We start from the raw sequence: 12,632 nt of genomic DNA on the forward strand, positions 1-12,632 counted from the left end.
CGAGAAACTGTCGAGAATTCATAATAAGAATGTAGAAGAATGTATCAATATGTGAATGTATGCACTGCCAGAAAATGGTGGTCTCCTTCTTCCCATTTAAATAACCAGGAAAAGCAGGGTTCCACAGATGGGAGGTGTGTTTGAATCTTCCACCATTGTTTTTCCCAGGTGATTTTATATAAGAATGAATACACTCAGCCTGTTTTCCCTTTGGCAACTGTAAAAGACTTTCCTTCCTAACTCAGGCAGGTGTTTCTCAAGGTCCTAATGGAACTCCTATTGCCTCCTCCCCATTATTACAAATGGATAAGGATGTAAAATTCTTTAGTAAATGATTGTATTTATGGGTACAGCAGTGTGTGCAGGAGTGTCTTCGCCCACTTCCATCCCATCCCTTGGGCATCACTGGTTATCAACGAGAAGAGATCAGACCAGGTTGAGGGGGGGGTACACTGTGCCCACTCCTTTTTGTGTGTGCATTGCCTTAGAAATCTATGAACAGAATTGTTTGCTGAAATCAATTTGGGTGGGTGATGAAGTGTTTATTGCCCTCCGGGGAAAGCTGTTTCCTATACTCGGAGCCCCAATGCTACATTGAATTGGGCTCCTGCTTCTTAATTCTTGCTCTTCTTCAGTCTTTGTGGAAGCAGAGAGAGACAAGTTGAATGAGAGATATCCATGATCTTTGCATGTTGGGGGAGAAGCGCTCTCCCTCTGGTTCGTAGAACATCACAGACTAGTCTAAGGTGGGACAGGAAAGGGCACAATGAGCTGTGGTCAAGAGCTTGTTTGGGAAGGCTTCCTCCTATCCCACCCTGCATCCCCCCCACCATTCTGCCACCCAAGCAGGACCTTTTGTACAGCTGACAATCTCCCACCTCTATTCTCTGTCCCTCATCTCCAGCTTGCTTCCCACCAATGAAGTCCTGTCAATCTGCCCCCACCCTCCACCCACTCCAAGGCTCTCTGATCCTTTGGCCAACTCTTGACCACCTCTGCCCCATTTGGACTGTCAAAGGCCCTCCTTCACACACATAGCAGTTCCCCTCCCAGAGAGAGAATTGTCTGAGGGCAGGAGAAAAGGACTTTGCCCAGCCTGCTACCTACAAGGTTCAGGAAACGTTGAAGGAGAGCCCAAATGGAGTCAGTTCTGAGTCATCCCAATTTCACAAGTGGAGAAGCCAAGGGATTGTGCTCAGGCTCATCTTGGGGGCTGTCCACCCCCTTTTGACCCAAAGGCCAGGGGAGTGATTGGTCCCTCTCTTAGGCCAGGTTGAAGTCTGAAGCCTGCCAGCATCCCTAGCTCTGAGGGAAATTTCTTCAGCAGCTGTGCTGGAGTAGCTTGCAGGGAATTTGGGCCACTTTAGCTTGGCTCTCAGTGGAAGCAGAGCCCAGGAGATGAAAGGCAGCTACCCTGGCAGGCTCCCAGGCCGTCTTTGGCCCTTTGCTGTCTGTGTGAGCCTTGGCCAAGCCCCTGCCTTACTTCTTTTCTTCACAGTGTCCCTGAGGCCCCCCCCCCCCAGCCACACGTGCCCCCCTCCCGCGGGGCTGTGACAGGTCTGGAGGAACCAGTCCTGGACCTTTTCCCTGCCCTGGGAGCTGTCCCAGGTCCTCAGCTTGTGCTCCCTGCCCACAGGTCTCCCAGGTTCAGGCAGCTGAGGCTAGGCTGGGCTTTGGGCGGTTCCCCGCATCTGTCTCCTGTGCAGTAGCCATTCTCAGCCAGAGGGGGAGCCGTAGCCTAGCGGAGCCAAGCCCTGGCTAGGCGCCCCTCCCCCTCTCAGAGCTGATGGCCGGTGACGTCAGCGCTTGGACATTCTGCAGGGCTCCTGCGTCAACTCCCTCCCCCCTCCATCGGCCCCCAACGGGCATCACCCGCCCACCCGCGTGGCCTCAGCTTCTCTCGCGCCACCCCCCACCCACGTCCGGCTCAGCCGCGTGCGCTTCCAGGCGGCTCCCCACGCACCCACTGCGGCTCATCTCCTCGCTCCCACCTTTGCTGCTGCAAGTGGCCTGCGGGGCTGTTACACACTGTGGCCATCCCGGGAGCCCGGCATGGACGGAGGGAGGCACAGGCACCGTTATTGCTGCCCGGGGCCCTCTGCTGTGTGTCCACACGTCCCTGCGTCAGCCCTTCAAAAGCCCACCCCATTGGGCCCGCTGGGTTCTGGTGCACGAGGCCTCCAACATGGCCGCTGCCCAATCTAGGGGCTGCTGGGGGGCTGTAAGGGGGCCCGATAAGGAATCAGCAATCCCTAGAGAGCACGCGGGAGTGCTCAGATCTCAATAGCATGGGAATGCCGCAGAGAATTCAGAATACCATTCTTCAGGAGACCCTCCTCTCATATTCCAGTCTAGGGCTGGGCAGGGCCAATGGGGGAGCACTCATTCAGGCTCAATAAGCAAAGAAGGGAAGCTCACCGAGGAGGAGAGATGTCTGACTCTTCCACCATCGCATTCCATAGGAATGAATATTGCCAGCCTGTGTTGCCTTGGGTTGCCATGACTCTTCTGCCTCAGTCAGGCATGTGTATCTGAAAGTGCCTCTGTGGGCCGCCTTTGGGCTTCTGCCACCGTAACTGCCAATGGATGGGGATGACAACATTTTATGAAGTGATTTGGGGGAACAAGAATTTGCATGTGAGCATGGCAGTGTCTTCTCTGGGTGTGTGGCTGGCTGAGGGGCTGGGTGGGGTTTATGTGGGAGTATCCCATGCTGCACTGCAACATTTGTTGGATCCATGGTAGCAGGTTGGAAGATGTCAGGTTGGAGTGGAGACACCTTCTGCTTTGTGCTTTCTTTTAGATTCCTGTTAACTAGAGTATTTGTAGGAATAAGGGTGGGCCTATTAAGAAGGGCCTTTAGCCTTCCTGGGAGGATGCTCTCTCATATCCCTGGCCCCATGTTTACAAATAACTGCACTGGACTCCTGCTTCAGGCCTCATCTTTGTCTTCAGGCTGTTGGCAACAGAGAGACAATGTTAAAGAGAGACTGGCCATAAGGATGACCTCTGCAGGTTGTAGTAGAAGCCTTCTGCCCTGCTTGGAAGAACTTCCCTGATTACACTGTGTGGGAAATGTAGGGGTGATGAGGTCTAGAGCAGGGATTGTGATTCAGCAGGCTTCCATCCCTACCCTGATTTCCCCTAGAACCCTTCTGCAGCCCAAGCAGGTTTCTTTAAACAGCTTGCAATTCCCACCTTTGTTCAGTCTGTGATCTCCACTTTCCCTGTGATTATTGAAAGCCCAGAAGCCACTCAATGTTTACCAAGTCTTTGTAAGTCCCTGTCACTCCATGGTACCCCTCTTTACCCATGTACCCCATTTTCTTAGTGCACAAGAACTCCTTCAGCAGCTCATAATCTAGAAGAGGAATTCTCTGAGATCAGAAAGATGGACCTTGCCTAGGCTTCTACCTCTACATCCAAGGATCTTGTTGAAGGAGGTTCCAGAAATCATGAGGGGGTAAGAAAAAACCTGATTTCCTAAATAAAAGAAATTCTGGCAAGGTCTCACCTACACCAGCCTTTTCCAAAGCCCCTTATCACTTGATCTCTTCTCCATGACTGAATACTCCCAGAAGTCCTGGCTCTATGGGGAATGCCTCCACTTGATTCTGAGGGAACCTGGGTCCATGAAGCTTGGATCTCAGAAGAGTTAGCTGCCAAGATGTAATCTATCTAGCTTGGCAGACAAGAGTTCGGCACTCTGAACCTGCATTTCCCCTCCTGGCTATACTGTAACCCTCATACAAACCCCTTCCCTTTTGACTTCACTTAGCCTTTTTAATTAAAGGAGAAGGTTGAACCAGATGACCTCTGAGGTCTCTCCCAGCCTCCAGGCCACCCAAATCTCCAAGCCCCTTCAGAGTCCGTTCCTACATCCTTCCCCAGCTCAAGTCACCCATTCAAAGCCTCCTTGCTCTATCACAACAATACTACCAGTGTAAAGGTATTCAACAAACGATCTATGATTTCAGCCTAGAATATTGCCCATGGGTTTCCTGGGCCTTCCTGTCCTGAGCCACAGGTGCCCCCAGGCTACAGGAACTGTCTCACCTCAGAATGGAAAGCCACAGTCCTGGGTGACCAGTAGGAATCATTTCTTTCCCTTGGGACTGGATTCAGCAGTCTGTTGATTGTGTTTCCCGATGACTTTTCTGACAAGTGAATTTCAGGGTGAACTTTGGGTAAATTCCCAGAATTCTCTCCCCTCTTAGACATCCATTAGCAGCCCTAGGAGGACAAGCAGACAAGAAAAGGTGAGTCCAGTCCAGCCAGAGCCTTGTCTTTTTAACCTCTCCTAGCTGATACCTGGTTAGCAGTGAAGTCAGTGCCCACCTTGATCAGGCAGTGGTACTTCTTCCAACAACCCTACCCCACTTTGAATGGTCTCCCACTGAGTTTCTTTCTAATCTCTCTGCCAGCAGTCATTGCTCCTCTAACTCCAATATTCTCAGGCTTCATTTTTCGGTCCCAGCCTCCTTTTCCCCTCCCTTATCAACAATGCTAGAAAGCAGCACTTAGGGTTTGGGATTTTTCAGGTGGGTGGGTGGAGATGGAGATTCCTTACTTCTGCTGCTTCCAGGGAGTCTGGCAGAGAGGGAGACTGTGATGTATGGACAGATCCCCTGGGCTGTCTCTATCCCTACACCTCTCCTGCCTCGTATAAGCCCACCCCTTCCAGACAGCATATTATGATATAATGGGGGTCTTTGTTTCATCAGACTTTTCTCATCAGGGGAATCTCTTCATCTCCACCTTCTCATTCCTGCTCTGGATGTCTTGTTGTTTGGTTCTCTCATTCCCATATACAGGAAGTTCAGGCCCATTTCATTGATGTATTTGTTCTCTACATTCCTATGACTCTGGAGTCTCTAATTTATTTTATAACAGAACATTTGTGTGTATAAAAATGTAGAGAATGTATGACATCTCCTGTGTAATGAGGACAGAGAACATATTCAGGGTTCCAAGACCTGCGGCTACCCTGTCCTTATTCCTCTCTAGCATTACTTATACTGGTTCTATTATTTCATGTGCATGACTGACATACCCTGGGTCCTCAAAAATATAAGCAAACATCTTTATTATCCTAAACCTCAATGTCTAGGCGAACGGAGATTCTCTCTGTATTTCTATATATCTACATATATTCTCCCTTATAGATAGAAAGAGTTTTTGTCTTCCTCTGAATCATATTTGGGCTCTTCTCCCTCTCTGTATACCTGAAAGGCTTCTCCTTCCTCTGCCCCTGGGCTGGGCTCCTATTGGTGTCCACAGACAGTGTCTTATTACTCACATATGGGAGTAAAAAGGGAATATGTGGACCACAGGAAGAGCAATCTAGGTGGAATCAGCTCTCACCAGTGCAGGACTCATATATGATATAAGCTACCCAAGAGCACATGTATGTGAACAAGGAGAAGCACACTTTAATAATCAAATGGCACTTCCCAAGGGAGAATACAGTGAATCTCTGCACCCCAAATACAAGAGTTTTCATACTAATTGGCTCTATATATCACACAGGGAGCCATTAATGCCTAGAAAGGACAGGTCAGTGCTGAATTCTGCACGCGAAGATGTTATAGAGGAGAATATCTAATATGAATCAATAAAGAGAATACAGCAATACCGGAATATATGGGGGAGAGAGAAAGGCTGAGTGCTGTTCCATGTTTAAATAACCAGATAAAAAGGGATCTTGATCAGGGGATGATATATCTAAGCCGAACTACTGACCACTTCTTTGGGATTTTCCAAAGGAATCAACGTGCTCAACTGCTTTCTCCTTTGGCTTTCTCATCTCTTCTTGTATATCAGGCAGCTGTTTCTGAAAGCCCTTTTATTACACCTGTTTAGTCTTCTCTCCAAGATTCCTGAAGGATATCAATGAATTTTTTTGAAATTATTTAATTGACGGGTACAGGGGAGTGTGGATGTCTGGTGTGAAAATCTGTATCTATGTCTGTGTCAGTATGAATATTTGTGTTTGTGTCTCCTGCCTTCTCTCCCATTCCTTGTTGGATGGATCCTTGGTTAGACAGTAGTGAGGATTTTTATAGATCCCAAGCCCATTCCGTGGGTTGGGTTTTCCCTTATGAATTTCATTTACTACACAATAATTGCTGGAGTGAGTTTTGGGTTTGTTGATATTATTCTTAAAATTAAAACCATACTGGAGAAAAGTTGCCCACATATATATCTGGTCCCATTTGTCCTTTCAAATTGGGACTGGGTTATTTGCTTCTGGCCTCATCTTTCCCCGTTCAACCTTTTTGGAATCAAGGAGACAATATTAGTGAGAGATGTCCTTGAGTTGATCACTTCAAGAGGGGGCTAATGTCCTCTTCCTGTTTGCAATAGCCCCACAGACTGGCTCATTGAGGTCATGGAAGTGTCACATGTGCCCTGATTTAGGTGCTGTTCCTTCAGACTTCCTATCCTACCCTGATTTCCCCTAGGATCCTTCTGCAGCCCAAGGAGAATCCATTAAACAACTCAACAGTTCCCACCTTTATTCAGTTCATGATCTTCATTTTCCATGTAATTATTGAAAGCCCAAATGGCACTGAACGATGAGTACCACCAAGTCTTTCTTGATCCCTATTCCCTTTATAATACCCATCTTTGCCCATCTCTCTACCCCATTCCTTCTGTCAAAGAACTCCTTCAACATGCTGAGACCCCAGAGGAGGAATTCTCTGAGATCAGCAACATGGACCTTGACTGAGCTTTACCTCTAAATCCAAGGAATATGTTCAAAGAGGTTCCAGAAATGTATGAGTGGGATGGGCAAATCCCTGTATTCCTAAGGTCACTTTAAGGGAAGGTCACTTCTCCACTAGGCTGATCCAAAACCCCTTACTTGACCTCTTCTCCTCTATAGTTGAAGACTCCCAAAGACCTGGCTCTATGGGGAATTTATCTTATTCTGAGGCAACCTGAGTTCATAAAGCTTGGCTCTCAGAAGAGGTAGCTGCCAAGATGTAAGCCAGCTTGCTTGGCAGACACAAGGATCCTGGACTCAGGGCCTGCTTTTGCCCATTCCCTTCCTGGCTGTGTAACCTAGACCAAACTCCTCCCCTATTCTTCACTTCATGGAACCCTTTCTGTCAAAAGATTAGGTTGGGGGGGGGGTAGGAAGGAAAAGAAAATGATCTGTTTCCAATGAATAATGTATGGAAATGACAAAATAAAATAATGTTTTAAAAACAAAAAAAATTAGGTTGGACAACATGACCTCTGATATCCCTTCCAGCCTCCATCCTTAAATCTACAAGCCCCTTCAGACTCCTCTCCATCATTGCCTCTCCATCTCCCTTCACCCAAACAGCCTCCTCCCTCTATGACAAAAAAACTGCCAGTCTAATGGTTTTTGGTGAGCCAGGACTCATCCAACTAGTTCAGGCAATGTTCTATGCCTAAAGTCTACCATAGCCCATGGTTCTCCCTGGCCCTTCCTCCTGAGCAACAGGTGTCACCCCTTCCTACTGGGACTGTCTCACCTTGGAATGGAAAGCTGTTGTTCTGGAGGGACTAGCAGGGATCTTATCTTTCTTTTGAGTCAGGATTCAGCAGTCTGTGGCTTCTATTTCCTCACCACTTCTCTGCCAATTGATCCTCAGAGTTGCCTTTGGGTAGATTTCTGGACCTCTCTCCCCTCTCAGACATCCATTAGCTGCCATAGGGGTACAAGCAGACAAGAGAAGATGAGTTCTGGCTTGCCAGACCCTCCCCTTGTTAATCCCTCCAATCAGAGATGTGGTGAGCAGTGAAGTCAGTGTCCACCTTGGTGAGGCAGAGGTCCTTCTCCCAAAAACCCTACCCCAAACTCCATGGTCTAGCAATGGGAATCCCACTAAATTCTCTGCCCGAAATCAGTGCCCGTCTCACTCCAACCCTCTCAGGCTCCATTTCCATTCCATCATTCTCCCTTCCTGCCTCCTTTTCCATTTTCTCACCATCAATGCTACAAGGGACCCCAAGGTGTTGGGCTTGTTCAGGAAGTTCAGGAAGATGGAGGTTCCTTACTTCTACTCTCTCCAGAGAGTCTGTCAAGGAGGGAGATGACTACAGTGACCATGAAGGATGTCCAGAGCCTCAGGGCTGTCTCTATCCCTACACCTCTGCTGCCTCTTATGACCCTGCCCCCACCAGTCAACATATTATGATGTAATGGGGTCTTTGTGTCATCAGACTATTCTCATCAGGGGGATCTCTGCATCTCCCTCTTCCCTTCCTACTTGGGAGATATCTCAGTATTTGGCTCTGTATCCGTATATACAGAGAGATCCAGCCCATTTCATTGATATATCTATTCACTACATTCCTATGACCCTGGAGTCTCTCACATAATATGTAAAGGAACATTTGTGTGCATGAGAATTCAGAGAATATATGACATCTCCTGTATCTGAGGATAGAGAATATATTCACATATGTAAGACCTCAGGCTGCCCCCTCCTTATTCCTCTCCAGAATTACTAATAAGTGTTCTAGCAAGTCATTTCCAGGTCTTACACTTCCTTTGTCCTCACAACCCCCAGCAATCATCCCTTATCCTCCTCCTTCCTGTCTAGGAACTCACAGATCCTCTCTATTCATTCCTATATATTGACATATATTCTCTCCAGATAGATAGACAGACAGACAGACAGATAGATAGCGAGACAGATAGATAGAGCTTTATCTTCCTTTCTCTGATTTATATGTAATTTCTTCTCTCTGTATACCTGTAAGGATTCAGCTTCCCCTCCCCTTGGGATAGGCTTTGGATGATGTCCATTGATGCCCACAGACAGTGTCTCATTCCTCACATATGAGGAATCTAGATAGAATCAGTTCTCACCAGTACAGGACTCATTATAAATAAATGCTACCTGGGAACTCACATAAGTGAACAAGAACTACAATTGTATTATCATATGGCACTTCCCAAGGGAGAATACAGTGAATTTCCATTCCCCAAATATAGGTGTTTTCATACTAATTGGCTCCATAGATCACAAAGGGAGTCATTAATGCCTAGAAAGGACTCGTCAGGGCTGTATTCTGGACACGAAGGGAATGTAGAGGATAATTCCTAATATGAATCTATAAAGAGAACAAAGCAATACCGGAATATATGGGGGAAAGGAGAATGCCTGAGTGCTCCTCTATGACTAAATAACCCAAAAAGACAAGGATCCTGCCCAGGGCATGATAGTTCTGAGCCTTCCACTGACCTCTTCCATGGGATTTAACATAGGAATCAAAGTGCTCAACTCCTTTCCCCTTTTGCTTCCTCAATTTTCCTCCTAACTCAGGTAGGCCCTTTTGACACCCCCTTTTGTCTTTTCGTCATGATTTCTGAAGGATATCAATGAAAATATTTTTGAGACAATTGCATTTAGGGGTAGAGCAATTCATGTGAATCTGGTATGAAAGTCTTTATTTATCTCTATGTCAGTGTGAATATTTGTGTGTGTGTTTCCTGCCTTCTCTCCCATCCCTTGTTGGATGGATCCTTGATCAGACAGTAGTGGGGATTTATGTAGACTCCATACCCATTTTTTGTGTTGGGTTTTCCCTTAAGAATTTTATTTACTACAGTAATTTCTGGAGTGAGTTTGGGGTTGTTGATAACATGCTTGTAACCCTCCTCGGGAAATCGTCCTCATATATTCCTGTTCCCATTTGTCCTGACAAATTGGACTGGGCTGGTGCTTCTGGCCTCATCTTTCCCTCTTCAGCCTTTTTAGAATCATGGTTACAATGTTAGTGAGAGATATCTTTGAGCTGATCTCTTCAAGATGGGACAAATCCACTCTTCCTCTTTGGGATAGCAACACAGACTGGCTCAATAAGCCAATGGAAGTGTCACATTTGCCCTGATCGATGGGCTGTTAATTTAGGCTTCCCTCCTGACCCTTCTTTCCCTAAAGGACCCATCTGCCGCCCAAGCAAGTTCCTTTAAACAACTCAGAATTCCTACCTTTATTCAGTTTGTAATATCCACATTATATTTGATTATTGATAGCCCAAATTCACTCAACTCATATCTACCAAATATCTCTACCTCATTCTTAATGTCCAAGAAATCCTTCAGCAGCTTAGACTCCAGAGGAGGAATTTTTGGACATCACCAAAATGGACCTTTCCTAAGCTTTTACCTCCATATCACAGGAAAATGTTCAAAGAGGGTTCGAAAGGAATTAGGGGCATGGGAAATTCCCTACATTTCTAAATGGTAGAAATTCAGGGAAAGACACTTCCACTGCTAAGTGTTTACCCAAGGCTGATCCAACGCCCCTCAGGGGCTTGGATGGCCCCTCAACTGATCTCTTCTACATTACTGAAGACTCTCAGAACTCCTGGTTCTATGGCGTAGTTATCCATCTACTTCTCAGGGAGCCCATCCAGGGAACCTGAGTCTATGAGTCTTGGCTCTCAGAAGTGGTAGCTGCCAAGATATAAGCCAGCTAACTTGGCAGACAAGAGAGTTCAGTACTCTGAACCTGGATTTGCCCCTCCTGGCTGTACTGTAACCCTGGTCCAAACCCCTCCCCTATTGACTTCACTTAGCCTTTCTATCAAATGAGGTCCGTACAGATGAGCTCTGAGATCTCTTGTACCCACCAGGCAAACAAACCTACAATGCCCTTCATACTCCTGTCCTACATCCTTCCCCAGCTCTAGTCACTGAGTCATACAGCCTCCTCCCACTATGACAAAACAGTACCAGTCTAAAGCCTTTTGGTGGGCCAGCCTCCATCCAGCTAGTTCAACACACATTCTATGCTTTAAGCCTAGAATATACCACATGGGTTTCCCTGGGCCTTCCTGTCCTGAGCCACAGGTGCCCCCCTCAAAAGTCCCTGTGGGACTGTCTCACCTCAGATTGGAAAGCTGTGGTTCTGGTGGGAGCAGCAGGGATCTTTTCCCTTCTTTGCACTGGATTCAGCAGTCTGTGGCTTGTGTTTCGTGACCACTTTCCTGATTACTGCTTCTCAGGATGTTCTTAGGCAAGTCCTGGTTTCTCTGGCTTCTCAGACAAGCATTCCCAGCTCTAAGAGGAAAAGCAGACAAGTGGAGATGAGTCCAGGGTAGACAGACCCTGTTTCCTGCTGACACCTGATTGGAAGTGATGTCAGAGCCCACCTTGATCAGGAAATGGTCATTCTCCCAACCACCCTGCTCCAGGTCTAGTCTCTATTATTTCTCACTGGGCATCCCACTCACATCTCTGCCAGGAGTTAGTGCCCCTCTAAGTCCCACACTCGGGGTCCATTTGCCCTCTACCTTTTCCTCTCCCCAGTTCCTTTTTGTCTCCCCTCCACAAGAGACTCCTAGGTGCCTAGGCCAAGGTGTGGTTTGCAGAGGGAGAGGGAATGTGGGGTTCTCTTACTGCTGCTGTCTGGTGAGACTATCAAGGAGAGAGATGACCACAGGACCTTGACAGATTACCAGAGACTCTGGACTGGCTGTTTCAATATGTTTGCCCCACTCTCCCTTTATTACCCCTCCTAGTCAGCATACTATGATGTAATGGAGTCTATGTGTCCTCACACTATTCCTGGCAAGGCTTTCTCTGCATTTTTCCCTTCACTTTGTGCTCAAGAGCCCTCAGTGATTGGCTGTATAAGCCTATATACACAAAGAGCAGGCCCATTTCATTTATATAGCAACATAATCTCTTCATTCCTGTCTCTAGATTCTGATCCAGAGGATACTTATGTCAAAACGAAATATTTCATATCTCCCATTGATGAGAACCGTTAATAAAGAAACCACAAGATACGTTCTGCCTTCCTTTCACTTCATTCCAGGCCAGGAAATTTCAGATATTCATTCTATCCCCTCTTTTATTATCTTTAGTTTTTCTATTGCCCCATCCACCTCATCCATCATTCTCTCTGTTGCTATGGATATGAATATTTCTGCATTCCCCCCTCTAGTTTTATGTATGTGTATGTGTGTGCCTACATCCTTATTCCCTCTCCCTGAACATATATGTAGGATTACCTTCTCTCCTCTCTATAAAAGATTTCTCCTCTCAGCTCCCTAAATGCTTAAAACAATCTTCCTGAAACTCTGTTCAAGATAGGATATGTGAAGGTTCCCATGGCTGTGTGCAGAGTATGTGTCATTCCAAGAGATTTTTAATATACTCATAGAGGAAGCTAGATTGAATGACCTCCCATTAATCCAGTTCTTATACGGGAGTCCTTGTGCCCTCATGTATCATACACATGACTCACAAGGGAGAATAGCATAAGTCTAGACACTGAACACATCAGTGCTCATGGTATATGGGCATATTGAAGGAGTCAAGTGATATGGATTCATCTATGTGTAGACAAAAAATCTGCATGCTCATATAGGCAAAGGAGTGGAGAGGAGAATTCATAATAGGAATGTATGGGGGGAACATAACATCTGAATGTATGGACTGACAGAAAATGGTGGCCTCCATCAAGTTTATATAACCATGGTAGGCAGGGTTCTCAACTGGGGGATGTGTCCTAATCTTCCACCATCTTTTTTTCCATGTGATTTTACATAATAATGAATACATGCAGCCTGTTTTTCCATTGGCTACCCTAAAAATCTTCCCTTCCTAATAGTCATAGGAACCCCTACTATTGCCT

At 46.6% G+C, this 12,632-nt stretch overlaps 1 long non-coding RNA gene across 7 annotated transcripts; it reads right to left on the minus strand.

Moving 5' to 3' along the window:
- Window positions 1-521: 521 nt before the first annotated feature.
- LOC107648966 (uncharacterized) lies at window positions 522-11,533 on the minus strand. Of its 7 annotated transcripts, none has more exons than XR_008914533.1 (7): window positions 11,390-11,533; window positions 10,877-11,050; window positions 7,509-7,681; window positions 5,743-5,879; window positions 4,057-4,233; window positions 2,419-2,576; window positions 522-741 (listed from the first exon to the last, which is right to left on the minus strand). It is a non-coding gene; the product is annotated as an uncharacterized LOC107648966 (long non-coding RNA). The 7 variants fall into 7 exon arrangements; XR_008914532.1 differs by having other exon boundaries at window positions 2,419-2,956; XR_008914536.1 differs by having other exon boundaries at window positions 2,419-2,956; window positions 11,436-11,453.
- Window positions 11,534-12,632: the final 1,099 nt, after the last annotated feature.

This window comes from Monodelphis domestica, chromosome X (genome assembly GCF_027887165.1).
Source record: "Monodelphis domestica isolate mMonDom1 chromosome X, mMonDom1.pri, whole genome shotgun sequence".
In the NCBI taxonomy this organism is placed as follows: Eukaryota; Metazoa; Chordata; class Mammalia; order Didelphimorphia; family Didelphidae; genus Monodelphis; species Monodelphis domestica.